General features: G+C 33.1%; 1 long non-coding RNA gene across 1 annotated transcript; it reads right to left on the reverse strand.

Moving 5' to 3' along the window:
* Window positions 1-790: 790 nt before the first annotated feature.
* On the reverse strand, window positions 791-4,349 carry LOC127701397 (uncharacterized). Its single transcript, XR_007982013.1, has 2 exons — window positions 3,719-4,349; window positions 791-1,165 (listed from the first exon to the last, which is right to left on the reverse strand). It is a non-coding gene; the product is annotated as an uncharacterized LOC127701397 (long non-coding RNA).
* Window positions 4,350-23,646: the final 19,297 nt, after the last annotated feature.

Consider the following 23,646-nt stretch of genomic DNA (forward strand, 5'->3'; position numbering starts at 1 on the left):
CAATTCAGCGTTTTTCAACACATTATTTGTAAAAATACAACCATAAATGCCTCCAATAAACGTGTTTTTATATGAAATATATAGCCCAAAAATGTAGGTACCGAAATCTTTTTGGCCATGTACTGTAGCGGCGTTTCCGCTTTATATAATAGAAGAAATCTCAATATTTTTTTAAATACATCGTTTACCTTTCTATAAGATCTATAGTTCTGTCTCTTGTGACAGCTCCATGTAACGTTAGTTCTGGAACAGACCAGGTGATGTAATCATCGGATGCCATTGTTTACGTTGTAAATACAGATGCAAGCGTTTTACGTGATTGAAGCGTTCAAGTAACCACTTATGGAACCGCAGCGCCGCCACGCGTGAAAAGTCGTGAATGATTCCTATTATCTGCCTTTTTACAGGCAAAAGTATATATAAACCATATATTTTTGGAATCAGAGTAAAAAAATCTATCATTTGAGACCGGAAGTGATATTTTTTAAACCGGAAGTAGCCAGTTATCTGCCTTTTTTCAGGCAAAAGTATATATAAACCATATATTTTTGGAATCAGTGTAAATAAAGCTATTATATGAGACCAGAAGTGACATTTTCTAAACCGGAAGTTGACAATTATCTCCCTTATTTCAGGCAAAAGTCTAAAGAAACCATATGTTTATTGAATCAGTATGAAGAAACCTATGATTGGACGCCAATAGTAGCTTTGAGTAAACCAGAATTAGCTTCTCATCAATTATTTAGAAAATTGATGTGGAAAGACCTTCAATTGTTCTTTGAACAATTGGTTTTTAATTTTTTTTTTTTTTTCTTCCGCCAAATTTTGTTCTTGCGATAAATATTTGTTTCGCAATATGTCGCTTAGATATTTGGTATATGATATCGAACAGTTTATGCGCCTTTGAAATTTACCCTGCGAAACCAAATAATTTTCTCTGTAGGAGTTATCTCCCCGAACACTGTTTTCCTTGTGCACGCATCTCCTCCGTAACCGTAAAAGAAAGTGACAAATTTATTTTAACAAATTGCTCGTTATATCCTCAGGATGTTTTGTCCAATTTTGACCGAAGCGATACGTAAACTCCATATGAGAGTTATTTCCCCTTCTGTATTTGACATAAGGGATATATAAATGTATAGCATGAATGGTAAGTGATAGAGACCTAAGGTATATTGATTTGAGTTCCTTGGTTCATTTAAATGAAATTGAGGCCAAGGTCAAAGGTCAAGGTTATATTCTAAATTTTGACTTTTCCTTGTTATTTGATCTCCTCTGTCACTTTTAAAATTACAAATTAAAGAACTAGTGCAAAATGTTTGCTTAATTGTGATTAAGATATGATACATTTGGTCTGATATAATCCAATGATATCTTATATGAGTTATTGTCCCTGAAATGATTCAATTTAAGGTTAATTGATTATTACTCCAACTTGGTACATGATAAAGCCATAAGATCTTTTGCAAAATGTTGGGTGACATATGACCTAGAAAAATGTCAACCGGAAGTGACCTTGAGTGAACCAGGAGTAGTCATTTTTGCACTTATTTCATGTAGAAGTACATAGAAACCATATATTTTTTGAATGGTCATACATTAATCTATCATTTGAGACCGGAAGTGATATTTTATAAACCGGAAGTAGCATATTATCTCCCTTATTACAGGCATAAGTATATATAAACCATATATTTTTGGAATCAGTGTAAATAAGCTATCATATGAGACCGAAAGTGACATTTTCTAAACCGGAAGTAGCCAATTATCTCCCTTTTTACAGGCAAAAGTATATATAAACCATATATTTTTGGAATCAGTGTAAAAAAATCTATCATATGAGACCGGAAGTGACATTTTCTAAACCGGAAGTAGTCAATTATCTCCCTTTTTACAGGCGAAAGTATATATAAACCATATATTTTTGGAATCAGTGTAAATAAATCTATCATATGAGACCGGAAGTGACATTGTTTAAACCGGAAGTTGACAATCATCTCCTTTATTTCAGGCAAAAGTCTATAGAAACCATATGTTTATTGAATCAGTATGAAGAAACCAATGATTGGACGCCAATAGTAGCTTTGAGTAAACCAGAATTAGCTTCTCATCAATTATTTAGAAAATTGATGTGATAAGACCTTCAATTGTTCTTTGAACAATTGGTTTTTAATTAGGTCTTTCCACTTTTCTGTGGAAAGACCTATTGGTTTTCTTCTGATTATTTTTTTTTTTTTTTTCTTCCGCCAAATTTTGTTCTTGCGATAAATTTTTGTTTCGCAAGATGTCGCTTAGATGTTTCGTATATGATATCGAACAGTTTATGCACCTTTGAAATTGACCCTGCTTAACCGAATACTTTTCTTTGTAGGAGTTATCTCCCCGAGAACTGTTTTCCTTGTGCATGCATCTCCTCCGTAACCGTAAAAGAAAGCGACAAATTCATTTTACCAAATTGCTTGTTATATCCTCAGGATGTTTTGTCCAATTTTGACCGAAGTGATACGTAAACTCCATATGAGAGTTATTTCTCCTTCTGTATTTGACATAAGGGATATATAAATGTTTAGCATGAATGGTAAGTGATAGAGACCTAAGGTATATTGATTTGAGTTCCTTGGTTCATTTAAATGAAATTGAGGCCAAGGTCAAAGGTCAAGGTCATATTCTTAATTTTGACTTTTCCTTGTTATTTGATCTCCTCTATCACTTTTAAAATTACAAATTAAAGAACTAGTGCAAAATGTTTGCTTAATTGTGATTAAGATATGATACATTTGGTCTGAAACAATCCAATGATATCTTATATGAGTTATTGTCCCTGAAATGATTCAATTTAAGGTTAATTGATTATTACTCCAACTTGGTACATAATAAAGCCATAAGATCTTTTGCAAACTGTTGGTTGACATATGAACTTGAAAAAAGTAAACCGGAAGTGACTTTGAGTGAACCGGAAGTAGTATTTTTTGCACTTATTTCATGGAAAAGTACCTAAAAACCATATATTTTTTGAATGATCATAGGTTAACCTATCATTTTAGACCGGAAGTAGCATATTATCTTCCTTATTACAGTCATAAGTATATACAAACTATATATTTTTTGGAATCAGTGTGAATAAAACTATCATATGAGACCGGAAGTGACATTTTCTAAACCAGAAGTTGGCAATTATCTCCCTTATTTCAGGCAAAAGTATATAGAAACCATTTATTTATTGAATCAGTATGAAGAAATCTATACTTTGACGCTATTAATAACTTTGAGTAAACCAGAAGTAGCTTCCTATCAATTATTTAGAAAATTGATGTGGAAAGACCTTCAATTGTTCTTTGAACAATTGGTTTTTAATTTTTTTTTTTTTTCTTCCGCCAAATTTTGTTCTTGCGATAAATTTTTGTTTCGCAAGATGTCGCTTAGATGTTTCGTATATGATATCGAACAGTTTATCTTTTGAAATTGACCCTGCTTAACCGAATACTTTTCTTTGTAGGAGTTATCTCCCCGAACACTGTTTCCCTTGTGCATGCATCTCCTCTGTAACCGTAAAAGAAAGCGACAAATTTATTTTAACAAATTGCTCGTTATATCCTCAGGATGTTTTGTCCAATTTTGACGGAAGCGATACGTAAACTCCATATGAGAGTTATTTCCCCTTCTGTATTTGACATAAGGGATATATAAATGTATAGCATGAATGGTAAGTGATAGAGACCTAAGGTATATTGATTTGAGTTCCTTGGTTCATTTAAATGAAATTGAGGCCAAGGTCAAAGGTCAAGGTCATATTCTAAATTTTGACTTTTCCTTGTTATTTGATCTCCTCTGTCACTTTTAAAATTACAAATTAAAGAACTAGTGCAAAATGTTTGCTTAATTGTGATTAAGATATGATACATTTGGTCTGAAACAATCCAATGATATCTTATAGGAGTTATTGTTCCTGAAATGATTCAATTTAAGGTTAATTGATTATTACTCCAACTTGGTACATGATAAAGCCATAGAGTCTTTTGCAAACTGTTGGTTGACATATGACCTTGTAAAAAGTAAACCGGAAGTGACCTTGAGTGAACCGGAAGTAGTATTTTTTGCACTTATTTCATGGAAAAGTACCTAGAAACCATATATTTTTTGAATAATCATAGGTTAACCTATCATTTGAGACCGGAAGTGACATTTTATAAACCGGAAATAGCATATTATCTTCCTTATTACAGGCATAAGTATATACAAACTATATATTTTTGGAATCGGTGTGAATAAAGCTATCATATGAGACCGGAAGTGACATTTTCTAAACCGGAAGTTGGCAATTATCTCCCTTATTTCAGGCAAAAGTATATAGAAACCATTCATTTATTAAATCAGTATGAAGAAATCTATACTTTGACGCTATTAATAACTTTGAGTAAACCAGAAGTAGCTTCCTATCATTTATTTAGATAATTGATGTGGAAAGACCTTCAATTGTTCTTTGAACAATTGGTTTCTAATTATTATTATTATTAGGTCTTTCCACTTATCTGTGGAAAGACCTATTGTATTTGTTCTGATTATTAGGTCTTTCCACTTTTCTGTGGAAAGACCTATTGTATTTGTTCTGATTATTATTATTATTATTTTTTTATTTTTTTTCCGCCAACTTTTGAAATTTTTGTTTCGCAATATGTCGCTTAGATATTTCTCATATTGTATCGTATAGTTTATGCGCTTTTAAATTTCACCCTGCTAAGCCAAACAATTATCTTTTTTCCTCAGGAATTTTTGGCTAATTTGGATCGAAGCGATTCGATGAAATTTTATAGGAGTTATCTACCTTTACAAAATAAATTTGTCGGTATGATTTTTTAACTTATAAACCTTTAACCATATAACCCTGGAACTTTTTTTATTTGAGGTCCCTAGGTCCTAACTTAGAAAATGAGGTCAAGGTCAAAGGTCAAGGTCAAGTTCTAAATTTTGACTTTTGCTTATTTTTGCATTTTCTCAAACACTTTTAAAGGTATATATAAAAGAACAAATGTTTGCTTTATTGTAATGAAGATCCAATGTCATCTTATAGGAGTTACTGTCCCTGAAATGTTTAATTATAAGGTTAATTGATTATTACTTCTACTTGTTTCATTACAAAGCCATATGACCTTTTACAAAAGGTTGGGTGACATATGACCTTGAAAAATGACAATCGGAAGTGACCTTGAGAAAACCGGAAGTAGCCATTTTTGCACTTTTTTCATGGAAAAGTACTCAGAATCCATATTTTTTATAATATAGATACATAAACTTCTCACTAATGACCACGAGTGACTTACGATCAACCGGAAGTGGCCAATTATCTCCTGTTTTACAGACTAAAGTATATAGAAACTATATATTTTTGGAATCAGTTCGAAAGAAGCTATCATATGAGACCGGAAGTGACATTTACTTCACCGGAAGTAATTAATTATCTTCCTTATTTCACTCAAAAGTAAATAAAAGCCACTAATTTATCGTATCAGAATGAGGAAACTTATGATTGGATGCAAATTTTAACTGTAAGTAAACAGGAACTAGCTTGTTTTCAATAACTTTGAAAATTGATGTGGAAAGACCTTTCTCTGAACAATTGGTTTTTAATTTTTTTGTTTTTTTTTCCGCCTTATTTTGTTCTTGCGATAAATGTTTGTTTCGCAATATGTCGCTTAGATATTTTTCATATTGTATCGTATAGTTTATGCGCTTTTAAATTTCACCCTGCTAAGCCGAACCATTTTCTTTGTAAGAGTTATCTCCCTATTCACTGTTTATCATCTGTGTGCATCTCCTTCGTAACAAAAAAAGATATCGACAAAATTCTTTTTACAAATTGTTCGTTACATCCTCAGGAATTTTTGGCTAATTTAGATCGAAGCGATTCGATGAAATTTTATAGGAGTTATCTACCTTTACCAAATTAATTTGTCGGTATGTTTTTGAATCTCATAAACCCTTAGCCGTATATAACCCTAGAATCTTTTTATTTGAGGCCCCTGGGTCCTAACTTAGAAAATGTGGTCAAGGTCAAAGGTCAAGGTCATGTTCTCAATTTTGACTTTTACTAGTTTTTACATTATCTATGACACTTTTAAAGATACATATAAAAGAACTAGTGCAAAATGTTTGCTCTATTGTAACGAAGATATGATACATTTGGTCTGAAACAATGTAATGACATCTTATAGGAGTTATTGCCCTTAAAATGTTTTAATATAAGGTTAATTGATAATTACTTCATCTTGGTTCATTATGAAGCCATAGGGTCTTTTGAAAAGTGTTAGGTAACATATGGCCTTGAAAAATGTCAACCGAAAGTGACCTTGAGTAAACCGGAAGTAGCCATTTTTGCACTTATTTCATGGAAAAGGACTTAAAAACCATATATTTTTTGAATAGGCATACATTAACCTATCATTTGAGACCGGAAGTGACATTTTATTAACCGGAAGTAGCATATTATCTGCCTTATTACAGGCATAAGTATATATAAACCATATATTTTTGGAATCAGTGTAAATAAAGCTATCATTTGAGACCGGAAGTGACAATTTCTAAACCGGAAGTTGGCAAATATCTCCATTATTTCAGGCAAAAGTATATATAAACCATTTATTTATTGAATCAGTATACAGAAACCTATGATTTGATGCCAAAAGTAACTTTGAGTAAACCGGAAGTAGCTTCTTGTCAATTATTTAGAAAATTGATGTGGAAAGACCTTCAATTGTTCTCTGAACAATTGGTTTTTAATTTGTTTTTTTTATTTTATAGTTATTCAAAATGATAATCCTTAATATAAACATGATTACTATAATGATAAAAGATATCTCGATCTTTGACAGTTGTTATTAATCACCAAATCCAGTCTTAAGTGTAAAAATGACACATAAAGATTGAAATTTTCAGGATGAAAATAGCGTGGGGACGATGTGGAAAAAAGTATATGATTCATAAAATTTCTTATAACTGTTGATTGAAAAGAGATACGCAAGTTCGGTTTGTTGTAAAATCATATTTATAGGTTATAGTTTGGATTTGCCTATTTTTATTGTCGCTTTTTAAAATAATCAAAAGTGGAATATAAATCTCTTTCTCATTACAACCGGAACCCACATGCACGGCTCAAATAAATTATACTGTTCCTATAAAATTACCTACTCCTTTTTATGTGTGCACTATTTTTATTATAATCAGGATTAATTTTGCTTAGTAATGGTCTTCTGGTGGCATTAGCATATGTCTTCGTGAAAATATGTACACTAGGTTCCATAATTAGAACTACAAAAGTATTGAAATTTTGCTGTAAACACGAAGTTCACAAAAGTTCAAAACAATGTGGCTATATTTTTATGAGACCCGGGTAACTTTTGTTATATGAATTAATTATGAACTGAAATTGTAAACATTGTTTTTATTACACACTTATTGTTTTTATCAGGATTAATTATGATCTGTTAACCTTTGACACGTTGTTTTCTTAGCGGTCAAGTAAAGCGCCGGCATTTCGACTATATCTGGTTTATTTTCAACACTAATATATTGACTACTTATGAATAATTTTTCGTAAACAATATATATTTTTTGCATTTAAACTAATTAATTTAATAATTATCTATTTTATTTCAAATCCACCGATATTAACAGTATTATATATATGCTGACTTGTTTGCCGAAATCTATTGTTTACATTCATGTACCGAATGCTAATCTACTACATGACACGATAAGCTGTCAATCAAAACAAAAAATCAATAATCAGCTATCGGGGCAAAGGTCAAAGACGCTAAATTTGTTACTATATATAAAAATATTAATTTTCCCGAACCATTTAGGTCACGGAAATTCCAAAATATGGCATCAGTAAGGAGAGTTGTACAAATAATGTGAATACACAGAACCCCGATCCAATTCATCTTTTGCTAAAAATTTTCATCATTTTCTATTTTGTATGTACTAACAACATTCCATTTTTCTATTTCGATTAAAATGTGCCAAAACCTGCAGTTAAAATAGGTCACATGCCCCAAATAAACATTCCCCGATTGGTTGAACTACTGTGGCGTCGATGTAAAGCACACGCTTCCCAGGAATAAGGAGAGTTTTACAAATAATGTGAATACACAGACCCCCGACCCAATTTATCTTTTGCTGAAAATGATCAAGTGTTCATCATTTTCTGTTTTGTATCTGCTAACAACATTCCATTTTTTCTATAATTCCGATTTAAATATGTCAAAACCTGCAGTAAAAATAGATGGCCTCGATGATGCAAAGCAACGCAAAAAATTTCCGTTAATATGTTAACATGTTGAACTTCGACCCCGGGTTCAACCGGGGTTGATAAACCAATTCACAAATAGAGATCTCCTTGCGCTCAAATGTAATTCTTAGTGAAGTATACTGGCAACTTCTTTTACAGGAATATATACACATTTTATCATTAATATATTGTCATGCTTCTGCATATTCACTTTTGTTTCAGCTGAACTTTAGTTAAATTTAATTCTATACAAATTTTATTACGTCAAGCAATAGGAGTAAGAATATTTTTTCGCGCCAATATAACCTGCATCCCCGCCTGCATCAGTATTATATCGTAATTTTTCTGACATTTCATTTAAATAGCGTTTGACAATATAGGATAATTTTGGTAAGTATTACTTATTAATGTTAAGGTTCTCCAGAGGTGGTTCTCTAGACCTTCTTGACGGTCAGTTTAATCCCATTTATCAATTATCCCCGATGACAGAAATGTCAACCCAGTCGATTTGTGTCATGAGTGAAAATCTTATCTATTTGATGAACTAATTTCTTAATTAACTGTACATGCAATATTTTTGTATTATTTGATAACCAATCACATTCACTTTGCATGTTTGCATGATATATGGGTTATGTATGTGTGAATTGTGTAGTGTATTGTAAGGGCGATGCAAATTTGTGACGTCAGTGCGCGATCACGTGACATTATTATTTGTAAACAAACGGGCTCCCCATGTAACACGTGTCGGAATTATCCATACAAAGTGCAATCAATCTTATATTTCACTATTTTATGATATTTTTGTGTCTGTTTGTAGGTTTGCAGATCAGTAGTCAAAGTAAAATAGACAAAGTGTTATTGTTCCTGTTCTGAGTTGTGATTTTTTTTATATAGAATTAAAAGGTTAGTACATTAGTCATTATTTAACTTAAGTCTGAAAAGATGACCCAACTTTCCCTGTAATTTTTCCTCAATTTTTGAAACACGCATAATTTAAAGAGCATTTGCTTCCTTTGAACACTATTTCACCCCCTCTACGCCCCATTTCCCTCAAAATTTGCTCAAAAGTCATACTCATAGTCAAACGGCTGTTTTGTGATTTTGACATTTTAACTATTATTTTCATATTGAACACATTCAACCATTCAGCTTCCATATATTTGCATCTTATATGAACGAGGTGTTAGGTCATGTTTTCCAATACACCTTATTGCTATTTGTCTGCCATTACTGGACATCACCCAGGTTCCTGTAAAATTTTGACGTCACAATACAAAATATCTGATGCCACAATTGAAAAATGATTGTTGCATGACATCAATAGTTCAAGCAGGACAGATTATCGGTTCAGCTTTCATGTATTTGCATCTTATATGAACGAGGTGTTAGTTTTATAACATTAAACATTTCAGCATCGCCGGAAAATGAAGCTTTGAGGTAAATATCTTCTCATTTAAATTATTTTGACATTGGAGACTGGACAAACATATAGAATCTTATGATATTTCCATCAACCTAGATATACAGTATATCGAACATCCTTTTCTTTTTAAATCAGTCGGAACGAAACTGTCAGTTTCATTTATTTTTTACCACTCATCCCTTATTTCCGTCAATATTTTTCTAGAAGTTTTATCTACACCAAATTAGGACATGTCTTTTAATTGTCCAACGATATGTACATAAAGTCACTTGACGACTTGCATATAAATTTGATTGAACATTTGATTTGGAAAATACGTTAAAGGTATAATAAGTCATGAGATTTCCGAATGCAATAAGGTTCTATCCGGGCACTCTGGTTCAAAACCTTGGTTCCATCCGGGTCTTTTAGTTCTGAACCTTGGTTCTATCCGGGTTCTTTGGTTCGAAACCATGGTAATTGGTTCAACATCTTGGTTGTTTGGTTATAGAAACCCAACTTCTTGGTTCTATCCGGGGTCTTTTCTAATATTCCCGTTGAACTTTGAGAAGATATCCGCAAGTATCCGAATAAAGAGATAAAGTAAGCCAAAGACGCTTACCTTGTTTTATATCATTTATACATTCCAGCATCGCCGGAAAATGAAGCTGTAAGGTAAATACCTTCTCATTTTAATTATTTAACATGGAAACTGGACAAAAATATAACATCGTATACATCTATATCAACCCAAATATCACTGAATATACAGTATATCTAGCATCCGTTTTTAGAATCAGAGCCGTTCCGTTTTCATTTATTTTTCACTACTCATCCCTCATTTCCGTCAATATTTTCCAGACGTTTTAAAAACACTGATTAGGACATGTCGTTCATTTGGCCAACGATATGTACATATAGCACTTCGATGCTTTTGTAGTACCCATCCCTAGTTTTTACATGCAGCTCAACTTTTTCCATGAAAAAATGATGGAAAATGATGGAAATTTCGTTTTTTTTCCATGGAAATCCATGGAATTTCATGGAAAAATATTCCATCACTGATGGAAAACTTATATGTGTCACTTATTCCATCATTTTCCATGATATGATGGAAAACTTTCCATGGAATTCCATGGAAAAAATACTGTTTGGATGGAAAATAGACTTAGAAACTTTTGTAGATGGAAAAGAGGATGGAAAGTTGACTTAGAATATTTTTAAGATGGAAAGGGGGTTGAATGATGACTTTAGCATGGAAAAATTGTACACACAAATTATTTCCATGCATTAATTCTTTATCATCAATTAGACATGTGAGCCAGTGAAAGAAATGTAATGTGCCATCTGGTTTTCACCACAGGAAGTAATTTGAATATAGAGTGTGAGGCCAAATGAAGGGGAGCACATGGCTTTATACATTTTTGTGCAATTATTATAACTTAAAACATAAAGATGGTAAATGTCTTCTCTCCAGAACAAAATGTAAATTTTACATTGGATGCAGATGAAATAATTCCAAATAGTTCTTGACATTGAATAGTGCAGATGTATTCTATGATGACTTTACTGTTGGATTTAGCAGCATATACATCTTTTGGTAAGTACAATGAATTAGATCCACCATTTTGAATGTGTGCATGCTCCTTTAGTTCAACATAATAACATAATGACAATAAGAGTCAAGAAAGGTCCTATAGATAATAGATTTATGCATATACTTATGATGATTGCCAAAGACAAGAAAAAAATGTTTATAATGTATTATATATAAACTAATAATCTACTTATTTGATTAGGGACTTTCCTTTTTGAATTTTCCTCGGAGTTCGGTATTTTTGGTATTTTACTTTCTACTAATGAAGTAATTTGGTTATAAAATTAAAGATCTGTGGTTTGATTGCCAATGAGACATATATCCATAAAAATAAAAAGTGTATCTTTATAACAAACTACATATCAAAACTAAGAATTAAAAAAATGGACAAAACCCATCATGAAATTTACATGCAATGAAAAACAAATATTTGGGACAAAGGCCAGAACAACCTCTAAACTTCATGCACCGGCTTCTTGGGACAAGTACATATAACACTGAAGTGAGGTTAAAAGTATTCTACAGTTAAACATCAGTTGTGAATTTAGGATTTTGAAAGGTAAAGAATTGACTTTGTTAGACATGACACATTCCAAATAAACATTTTTATTTGTGATTAAAATGATTCCTTTTGATTGAGTTTTCCCCATGAAATTAGAATCAAATGAACATATCACTTCCTACAGTTAAAAACCATTATTGTTAAAGGACAATATTTAAAGAATATTCAATTATTTATTAAAATAAAATTATATTTTTTAGGTATCATGAGGAATAAATGAAACTCCAAATAATGGTTAATGCTGTTCTACGAGATGGATCTACTGAAGCCTTGTTGACAAAAGTGACATTTAAATAACCTTGATTTTCTTGTTGTTAAGGCAGTGCAAACATATACCAAAGTTTTTGCTTGTTTATTGTATTTATCATAATACATCAGATTAATCTTAAGTGAAGGTTAAAATGATGACTGAGTGGTTGTTTCATGTTGTACTTGGAATTCTTCAGTAAAAAGCAGGCAGTTTTTGCTTTTACTGACCAATGCAAGACACAAAAGACCGTACCAAACTGAAACAATGCATTGCATGTAATTTTTTATGTTCATTATTACAGATAAGGTTAAACAGGATAACCTTCGCCAATAGCTTGATTTGAGCAATCCATTTTAAATGGAAATGATGGAATTTTTCCATGGAATTCCATGCAAAAAGAAACATCATGGAATATATTTCCATGGAATTCCATGGAAAAATATCATGGAAAATATTTCCATGGAATTCCATGGAAAATGTTTTAGATGGAAATACTATTTTTTCCTTTTTTTATCTTTTTATTTTTTCATGGAATTCCATGGAAAACAGGTTCCAATACTCCATGGAATTCCATGGAAAAATATTCCATGGAACTCCATGAATTTTCCATGATAGACGATGGAAAATCTAGAGATGGGTTAAGCGGTGAGCATCTGAGACATCCAGTACCCTTTATATTTTGAAAATATGTATCCTATCATGCAATGCGTGATTAAGCTCTTCCGCAGAGAAATAAATAAATTTGACAATAAAATGCTCCGCTGGGCGCAGCTTGATACGACCGCAGAGGTCGAACCCTGAACAGTTGGGGCAATTATGGACACAACATTCAAGCTTGATACAGCTCTGAATTTGGATTGTGATTAAATATTTGACACAGCATAGGTTTCTGACACAGAACGAATGTGGTCTAAGAACTTAAAATTTTTTAATTTACCTATTATGGTCCAATATCCAAAATCTAAATACATACACGGTTAGATTCAGCATATCAAAGAACCCCAAGAATTCAATTTTTGTTAAAATCAAACTAAGTTTAATTTTGGACCCTTTGGACCTTAATATAGACCAATTTGAAAACATGACAAAAAATTAAGAATCTAAATACACGGTTAGATTCAGCATGTCCAAGAACCCCAATATTTCAATTTTTGATGAAATCAAACCATATCATTATTATTTGCTTTTATATATAAATAAAAAATAACCAACTTAAAATGGAAAAGTTTAAAGAAAAAAAAAAGGAAAAAAAAATCCCCCCCAATTTTTTGAACCCCCTTATGATTCATCACCTCCAAATTCAATCCCAGCTTTCCCTTTGTGGTATGGTACCTTGCAGTACAATTTCAGAGAGATCCATACACTTGAACACCAGTTATTGTCTGGAAACTAGAAAAAAATGCTTATTTTTGGCTCCTTTTTGGCCCCTTATTCCTAAACGTTTTGGACAATTACCCCCAAACTCAATTCCAGCTTTCCCTTTGTGATATGGAACCTTGTAGTACAATTTCAGAAAGATCCATACACTTACACACAAGTTATTGTCATGAAGCTAGAAAAAAGCTTGTTTTTTGCCACTTTTTTGGCCCCTAATTCCTAAAATTTTGAGGCAATTACCCCCAAAATCAATCCAAGCATTCCCTTTGTGATATGGAACCTTGTGGTACAATGTCAGAGAGATCCATACACTAACACACAAGTTATAGTTTGGAAGTTACAAAAATGCTTATTTTTGGCCCCTAATTCCTTAACTGTTGGTACCATAACCCCCAAAATCAATCCCAACCTTCCTTTTGTGGTATTGAACCTTATGGTAAAATTTCATAGAGATCCATTCACTTAAACTAAAGTTATTGTGCGAAAACCAATGTGTCTTCGTACGACGACGCCAACGTCATACCAATATACGACCGCCAAATTTTTTTGCGGTCGTATAAAAATCTGATGCACAGGACACCCCACCAATGTCTCTAATTACGATGAACCACAAGCCCTACTGCCATGGCCAATATAAAAATCGATCAGCTAAATTAATTTGTTCACCACTAGCCGTATGACCTACACCAGTAAATTTCATCACTGGTAAGAGGCCTTACAATTTTAATACAATCAATGTAAAGTATAAGAAATTTGATTTAAGATTGATTTTCGGTCTAGACTGAATTTGCCCTGAAAAATGCCTCACAAGCCATATAAACCAAAAGAAATTCCATGAATTACTGATTTTCGGGTTTGTAAGGGAGAATTTTCCTCGTACCAGGAGACAATAGACCATATCGCTAATTGAATATCAAAACACTTGACCTGATAATCTGCTACACTTGAAATATTGACGTCATACAACAATCGCTTTTCCTTTGTGGCGTCAGACATTTTCTATTGTGACGTCAAAATTTTACGGGAACCTTTGTGATTCCAGAAATGACAGACAAATAGCGATAAGGTCTGTCCAGTTTACCAGAAAGTTGAATGTGTTGTTTGCATCTTAATTGCACGGGTCTGAAGGGAACAAGTATTTGAAATTCTTTGTGGGGGTGGGGGAGGGGGGGATTTATCGGACATAACATTCATTTTCACTTGTTACTTTAGAGGCTTACCTTAAAGTCTGATAATACTATGCTCATCTAGCAAGTTGGTTGATTTAATAGTTCATTTCAATAAAACTGAGGGTAGAATCATATCACAAGGATCATACATGTTGTGATTCCACAGCTAATACAAATGTTGAAAAGGACACAAATCAGTTAAGGAACCAGAGCTACAGTATATATAATAATAAGAAGATGTGGTATGATTGCCAATGAGACAACTCTCCACCAGCCTGAGACCATATGACATAGAAGTTAACAACTATAGGTCACAGTACAATCTTCAACAATGAGCAAAACCCTTACTGCATTGTCATGTATGAATATTAAAGGGTGAATGTCACTATGAATACTATGTAAATAATGTTTAAGAAAGGAGCACATATAGATTTATCGACTTGAAATAAAATTTACTCTAATACATATACTTGAAGAAATTATTTGCTACATGTTTTTATGGGTCAAGCTTGTCCTATATATATATATATGCCTTTGCGTCATCCTTTCATTATTTAGTGTTTTTAAAGGGGCATTAGCTGTCAAATTAATGTTCACCGATTTGACTCAAATTCTTATATTTGATTTATAACATACTAAAACGTATATCCCAATTTAAAAAAAAAGTCTTAAATAAACAATTTGCAATGTATGAACTCGATAATATCTATCAGAATTTCGTGTGTATTTTTGTCTAGACGCCTCTAATTAACCATCGAGGTGACCTCCAAGACTGCCGACGGTCATATAACCTGATATAAACATAAATACAGATAAAAATAGATATCAAAATTGGATTTTTCTAGGTCTGTTTGATTTCATATTGTAGGTTAAAAAATATGTTAATCATCGTTTTTTCCAGTATAAGAATGAGTTTTTGTGGATCGAATCAGTCAACCAAATTGTTTACTTTTGTTTCACTTTTTGAGTTTCAATGTTGACATTCTTTTCCTTTTATTAGCTAAACATGCCTAGTTTATGCATAATCAATCTCTAGCTAAGGGGTTTTATTGAAGGTCACATAAAAAGAGATTTAATGAGGTCGAATTATTCACTTGCATGTGAATAATTAATCAGAGATGTTTCTTAGATTATTATGACAAAATTGAACCAAACTGGCTGCTAAAAGCGAATTATCATTTCACTATTTCACTTTCATTAATGATTGAACAAAATGAAAACGTATTTTTTCCATATCTCGTAGCTAATATCCTTTAAAGCTGTTATTTTCATTTCTTGCTTTTTTTTTAATTTTGAAACTCGTGACAGCAAATAGCAAAATGAATGAAAAAGAAAATACGAAAAATTAAAGAAAATGTAAATATCGCCCCACAATGTTTGTGTTTTAGGACTAGGGTCAAGGAAAAAAACAGAACATAAATTAAGGTATAAAATGAATCCACCCTAGGATGGAATTGCAATTTCATGAAATATCTGCAAATAGGGTATATTTCTCCAAAACGAATGACATTGATGAAATTGCACCCTTCTTATACGCCCGTTTACGGGATGTATTATAGTATACCGTTGTCCGTCCGTCGTCAACATGTCCGACAATAACTCAAAAACGCTTTAACCAATTTGCATGAAACTTTGGTGAATTGTTTATATCTGTTGACGTGAGCTCCCTTTTCGTTTTTTATAAATTTTAGATATTAACTTTCCGAGTTGTGGGGTTTTATGCATTAAAAAGGGGGATTTTCCAGTTTTTGGAAAAAAACTCAAAAACACTTTCACCAATTTGCAAGAAACTTTGGTGAATTGTTTATATCTATTGACATGAGCTCCCTTTCGATTTTTATAAATTTTAGATTTTACATTTCCGAGTTATGGGGTTTTATTTATTATAAAAAGGGTGATTTTCCAGTTTTCGGACGATAACTCAAAAACGCTTTCAGCTGTTTTCATGAAACTTTGGTTAATTGTTTATATCTATTGACGTAAGCTCCCTTTCTATTATTGTAAATTTTAGATTTTACGTTTCCGAGTTATTGGATTTTATTCTTAAAAAAGGGGTGATTTTCCAGTTTACAGACAATATCTTGAAAGTGCTTTGAGGAGTTTTCATGAAACTTTGGTGACTGGTTTATATCTATTAAGATAACCTCCCTTTAGTTTTTCATAAATTTCTGATATGACATTGAAAAGTTATTGAACTTTATTCTTTTAAAAAGCGACGGGCGTATCATGCACTCATGGCGCAGCTATTTATTTGATAGTGTTTAGATCTGCGTGTTGTTCCATAATTATAATTCGATTTAATAAGTGGTTCAGATGGGTTTTTTTAATAGTTTTATCTGATGACTACTCAGAAGCACCAGGCTTGGTATGGAAAAAATTGGTAAAGTGAAGTTTACATGGAGGATTTCTTCAAATAATCATGCATTTTCTTCATGTTCTTGGGGGTGGAAAAGGATGGGAGGGTGTAAGTAGTTTTTTTTGCAACCATGAGTATTCATTTTCAACGTTGGGAGGAAAGCAGTATATTTTTAACACTTTATTCTACATGAATATCTACTTAAACAGTATTGTGATGTTACAACGAAAACTTATTGTTGACAATCTTTCATATATTTGCAAGATTTTATATGAAGAATATAGACTCACTGATTGCTTGAGGCCAGTTTATATTTTACTGTGAATGTAAAACTAAGGAGGTGTGGTATAATTGCCTTAGAGACAAATATGAGCCCAAATTGTCGTGGATGAAAGACGTAAGCAACAGGAAACTCATTTTAAGCAATTTCTTTAAACATTTATATTGATCAGAATATTTATCTGTATTAAAAACTATACTGGATTTTCATTTCTCGTTTCAGCATTTTTTAAGCAGTGGCTGTACCTTTCCGGTTACTATTTATGTGTTGTGTATTATGTATCATAACACTTTATAGTTACTGGACAGGTTGAATTTAGGCGACAAAACATCCAGCAGCACCAGATCATCATGATCATTTGCGATTCCAGCTGATTTCAGATTAGTAATAAATGATAAAAGAAAGTTAGAAATTAAAGCTCTAGTTCATGTAACCGATTTTATATTTATCAGATGATTGATACATATTGAATACAGAAAAAAAGCTTAACAACGATCATTATAAAGAAAATGTAAGTTTTGTGATTGAAATGAAAATAGATCATGGTCGACATGATGTGCCTACGCATGGGAAGTTGCATACAGCAAGTCCAGTGATATTGGCAATATCCAGGACGTACAGATTAAAGAGACCAGTACTGATAATTAAAATAAAAATTTTAAAGATTTTGCATTGTTATCAAAGTGGTACATGTATTATTGTATGTAGGCAACTGGGGAAGACAGATCTCCTTGTGATATCTTATATATTTAATGCCAATATATACTTTAATTAAAAATGGGGGTTTGTCATAGACACAAAATTATAACGCAGGCTTACAGACTTCATATGAAGCACCTTCATAAAGGGCAGTCACCAATCTGAATAGTAGAGTGTATGTCTATGATATCATTTCAGCAGGCTATGAGGTTAAGCTCACTTTCAGTAACTCCAAACACTCTTTGATACAATATAATATTGTATATAACTGTTTCGTTTTATTTGTATTTTTGTAATTCATCACAATAATAGTCACCAGATTTAGATTTATGCGCTTTTCCTATATATTTTTTATATAAATAATAAACAAACACCAAATATGTGAATTTGTTTTAAAAGATGAAAGACTTTTCAATTGAGCGATTAAACTTAAGTCACCTGGTCAAATATATATATAAAGAAACATATAATGCAAAGATGTCAGTCTTTAAACAAAACGGCCACCGGCTTTCACAGAAACAGATACCAGCATCCTAAAAAGGTGGAAGCCAGTATCAAAAGGAAATGACTTTAAACAAAACGACCACCAGCTTTTACAGAAACAGATGCCAGCATCATAAGAAACAGAGCCAGCATCCAAAAAAGACGGAGGCCAGCATCCAAAGAAACAGATGCTCGCATCCAAAGAAGACGAATGCCAGCATCCAAAGAAGACAGATGCTAGCATCCAATGAAGATGGATGCCAGCATCCAAAGGAAATGACTGTCAGCATTCAGTTTATAATGTGTTGAGATAACTTTTACTTATAACTGGGATTCCAGCATCCCTGAGATTAACTTTAAAGGATGAACATCCAATTTTTTTAATGGGATGCAGCATCCAAAGAGAAAGTTGAGTCTGCATGCATATAATTGGGATGCCAGCATCCAAACAAAAGGTATATCAAAGTCTATATATATATGAGATGCCAGCATCCAAATGCTGGTGTGTTCAATATGGAACTTTATAAAGCCATATCAGCATCCTGCAAAGATGAAGATGCTATTTCCATATTTTTTGTATAATCCGCCAATGCATTTTTAAAATATCCTGTATACAAAAATAATAGTTGTTAATTGTATAAAACAACATCTCCACTACAAAAGGTAATGAAATAATTATATAGGCATCCCATATTTTTTTAGAACCAATAAAATTTGTTCAGCAGAATCTGCTACCCATAGAGATGAAATGAATCCATATGCTTGAAGTAAGATTAGCATAAATTATGTTGATACTATAAAAAAGCAATTTAATAGAAAATAAAATAAAAGCTTAACTTTTTCCCAGAACATGGTGAAATTTCGTAGAAAGTAACACAAAATGATTATAAAAATTCTAAGATATCAATAATTTCTATAACAGCATATGAGAATTTAAGATGAGTTGAGAACCCATTTGGTGCTGTATATGTAACAAATCGTTTTGTTCAAAACAGGGTGTTAAAAGACATTTAAAAGAGCAACACAGCATTTGCTTAATAGAATGTACCTATACTATCATACATGAAATTGAATAGTATGTCCAGAACAATGCAAGACATAGAGGTGTATACGAATGAAAGTTATGATAGATCCGAATTTTATTCAGAATGCACCAATAAGAAACCGTAGTTTTTATACGACCGCAAACATTTTTGCGGTCGTATATTGGTATGACGTTATGGTACCTACAGTTAAGGAATTAAAAAGGCCAAAAAGGGGCAAAAAATAAGTATTTTTGTAACTTCCAGACAATAACTTGAGTGTAAGTGTATGGATCTCTGACATTGTATCACAAGGTTCCATATCACAAAGGAAATGCTGGGATTGATTTTGGGGGTAATTGCCTCAAAATTTTAGGAATTATGGGCCATAAAAGTGGTAAAAAACAAGCATTTTTCTAGTTTCATGACAATAACTTGTGTGTAAGTGTATGGATCTTTCTGAAATTGCACTACAAGGTTCCATATCACAAACGGAAAGCTGAAATTGAGTTTGGGTGTAATTGCTCAAAACGTTTAGGAATAAGGGGCCAAAAAGGGGCCAAAAATAAGCATTTTTCTAGTTTCCAGACAATAACTTGTGTTCAAGTGTATGGATCTCTCTGAAACTTTACTGCAAGGTACCATACCACAAAGGAAAGGCTGGGATTGATTTTGGGGGTAATTGCCTCAAAATTTTAGGAATTAGGGGCAAAAAAAGGGGCAAAAAACAAGCATTTTTTCTAGTTTCATGACAATAACTTGTGTGTAAGTGTATGGATCTTTCTGAAATTGTACTACAAGGTTCCATATCACAAACGGAAAGCTGAAATTGAGTTTGGGTGTAATTGCCCAAAACGTTTAGGAATAAGGGGCCAAAAATAAGCATTCTTCTAGTTTCCAGTTCAAGTGTATGGATCTCTATGAAATTGTACTGCAAGGTACCATACCACAAAGGGAATGCTGGGATTGATTTTGGGGGTAATTGCCTCAAAATTTTAGGAATTAGGGGCCAAAAAAGGGGCAAAAAACAAGCATTTTTCTGGTTTTATGACAAGAACTTGTGTGTAAGTGTATTGATCTTTCTGAAATTGTACTACAAGGTTCCATATCACAAACGGAAAGCTGAAATTGAGTTTGGGTGTAATTGCCCAAAACGTTTAGGAATAAGGGGCCAAAAATAAGCATTTTTCTAGTTTCCAGACAATAACTTGTGTTCACGTGTATGGATCTCTCTGAAATTGTACTGCAAGGTACCATACCACAAAGGGAAAGCTGGAATTGATTTTGGGGGTAATTGCCCTAAACGTTTAGGAATTTCGGGCCAAAAAGGGGCCAAAAAACAAGCATTTTTACAGTTTCAAGACAATAACTTGTGTTCAAGTGTATGGATCTCTCTGAAACTGTACTGCAAGGTACCATACCACAAAGGGAAGGCTGGGATTGAGTTTTGGGGTAATGAATCATAAGGGGGTTCAAAAAATTAGGGGGGGGGGATTTTTTTTTTCCTTTTCTTTTTCTTTAAAATTTTCCATTTTAAGTTGGTTATTTTTTATTTATATATAAAAGCAAATAATAATGATATGGTTTGATTTCATCAAAAATTGAAATATTGGGGTTCTTTGATATGCTTAACCTAACCGTGTATTTAGATTCTTAATTTTTGGTCCCGTTTTCAAATTGGTCTACACTAAGGTCCAAAGGGTCCAAAATTAAAGTTTAAAACTTAGTTTGATTTTAACAAAAATTAAATTCTTGTGGTTCTTTGATATGCTGAATCTAACCGTGTATGTATTTAGATTTTGGATATTGGACCATAATAGGTAAATTAAAAAAAATTAAGTTCTTAGACCACATTCATTCTGTGTCAGAAACCTATGCTGTGTCAAATATTTTATCACAATCCAAATTCAGAGCTGTATCAAGCTTGAATGTTGTGTCCATACTTGCCCCAACTGTTCAGGGTTCGACCTCTGCGGTCGTATCAAGCTGCGCCTAGCGGAGCATTTTATTCTTCAATTTATTTACTTAAAACTATTATATCAGCTGCAAAATTATTATTATATGTACGCCTACATTGCATTACACAATGGAAATTAACAATGTATATTTATATAAACGCTCAAACTTGTAAATAAATAAATAAATAATCTTTTTTTAAGAGGATAATCCCATTATTTAAAACCTAATCTTCCTGAGAGTCCTCAAAATAATAATAACATATTCATAAAGTACATACAATATTATAATGATATATACACAATATACAATTTTATATCAATAAATACGTTACCATCATAAATTCTCAGTAGATCCATCTGCGCAAGTCTGACAGGCGGAATCCCCAAATAAAAATATCATCCAATGAAAAACAAGGGATGACCTGTGCCCATTTAACCCTGCCTTTATATCATCCATTTAATTTCCGCCTGTGTAACAAGACACACGTGTTTATTTTTTGCTTTAACTATAACAGAGAAGACTTTTTGGGGATTTTTTTTGTAGTGTTAATATTAGAGGTATCCCCTATACCATTGTTTATTGCTATTATGTTGTTGTTATAATATTGTGTATTATAAGTATTTAACTTCGCAATTATGGAGCTTAATGCTTCCAGTCCGTTCGAAGCTATTACAGGCAATGATGTATTTCTAGATTTGTCGTTACCCTACCCTGTGGCTGCAACAACGGGAAGTCAGGTAGTCCCTCCTAATATTTATAGTCAATTAACCGACGTTTTAACTTCGGTGACTACTAATACCGGTCAGCAGACCCTCAATACAGGTTCTGTCGGTTATGATGGAGGTATCCCTACCATTACCACTGTTACCAACACAGTTTCTTAGCCAGTTGACACCAATGAGTCAGTTTCATCTTACCCTGGTATCTCTATGGGTCTAAGTTTACCTGGTTCTAAGCCCCAGCTTCTTACTGTGGTTTTACTTTCCCTGCTTCGGCTAGTAACGCCATGTCATGGTCTAGACCTCCTTGGCCTCAAGTATATACTTATTCAGGTTTTCCTGGTCAGGGGTTTCCTGGTCAGGGTTTTTCTAGTCAGAAATTTCCTGGTCAGAGTTTTCCTAGTCAGAATTTTCCTTGTCGGTCTTTTCCAGGTTTCTGGCCTGATTGTGGACCAGTTACTACTCCTGTTGTTGGTCCTCAGATTGCTACTTCTAGTCTGTCAGTTCCTGCTCCTCATTTAGCATTGTCATCTAGTTGTAGTGTGTCTGTTCCTGCTGCTATGCCAACCTTTTCTGTTAGGCACAAAGTTAATCAGGTTACTGACTCTGGCCCCTCTTTAGATGGGTCCAAGAGTATTCTGGACGACTTTCGTCAAGTCTATTTCATCTGAATTGACGTCTTTCTCTAACCGCCTATGTACACTAGAGAATAACGCCAATAAGTATATCTCTCCAGTGATTTCACACCCTCAAGATCATAATCATGAAAGTGATCAGGAGGACAGTGATGAGGAAGAACGTTTTTCAGTGGCCTCAGGTAGCCAGGAAGAAGGTTTTTCTTCTGATGAAGAAGGTGATAATCCAGTTCAGGACTCTCAGAATGTTTCACAACCTTCTGTTCCTGTTTCTATCCCTTCTTCTTCTGTAATTGGTCGTTCTTCTACCAATTCCAGTAAGGATCCTGAGGCTGAGGATACTCCTTCTTCTTTGAAAGATCTTAGAGATTCGGTTTATACCATTATGAGAGACGTAAACAAGGTACCTTTTCAGTCTCCACCTAGACCCAAGATACTTACCTCTACTTTCGAGGCTTCCTGTGGTCTGTTAATAGACAATGTTAGGTCACATACTATTTTCCCACAATCTAACTATATGTCGACATGTCTTCAGATCAACAATGATGGGATTGTGGCTAATGAGTCTCAATTTTCCCAAGTAAATGGTTTTGGTCTTGCCTCATTTTCTGAGCAGTTCCGTTCTAAAGATTATGATATCTTTGTTCTTTTTTGGGTCAGTTGGTACCTAAATGTGACAAGGCTTTATCGTCTTCTATTCTTTCTAAACCTTCTGCTAGACTGCGTCTTTCTCAGTCTGTGTGGTCCAAAACGGAGAATCTACTTAGGAATGCTTCTCATGCTTTAGGTACTGCTGAACATTGTTTGACTGCAATTGCTTCTGTGCTGAAGGACTCGTCACTTCCACCT

Source organism: Mytilus californianus, unplaced genomic scaffold (genome assembly GCF_021869535.1).
Source record: "Mytilus californianus isolate M0D057914Y unplaced genomic scaffold, xbMytCali1.0.p SCAF_5, whole genome shotgun sequence".
Taxonomy (NCBI): Eukaryota; Metazoa; Mollusca; class Bivalvia; order Mytilida; family Mytilidae; genus Mytilus; species Mytilus californianus.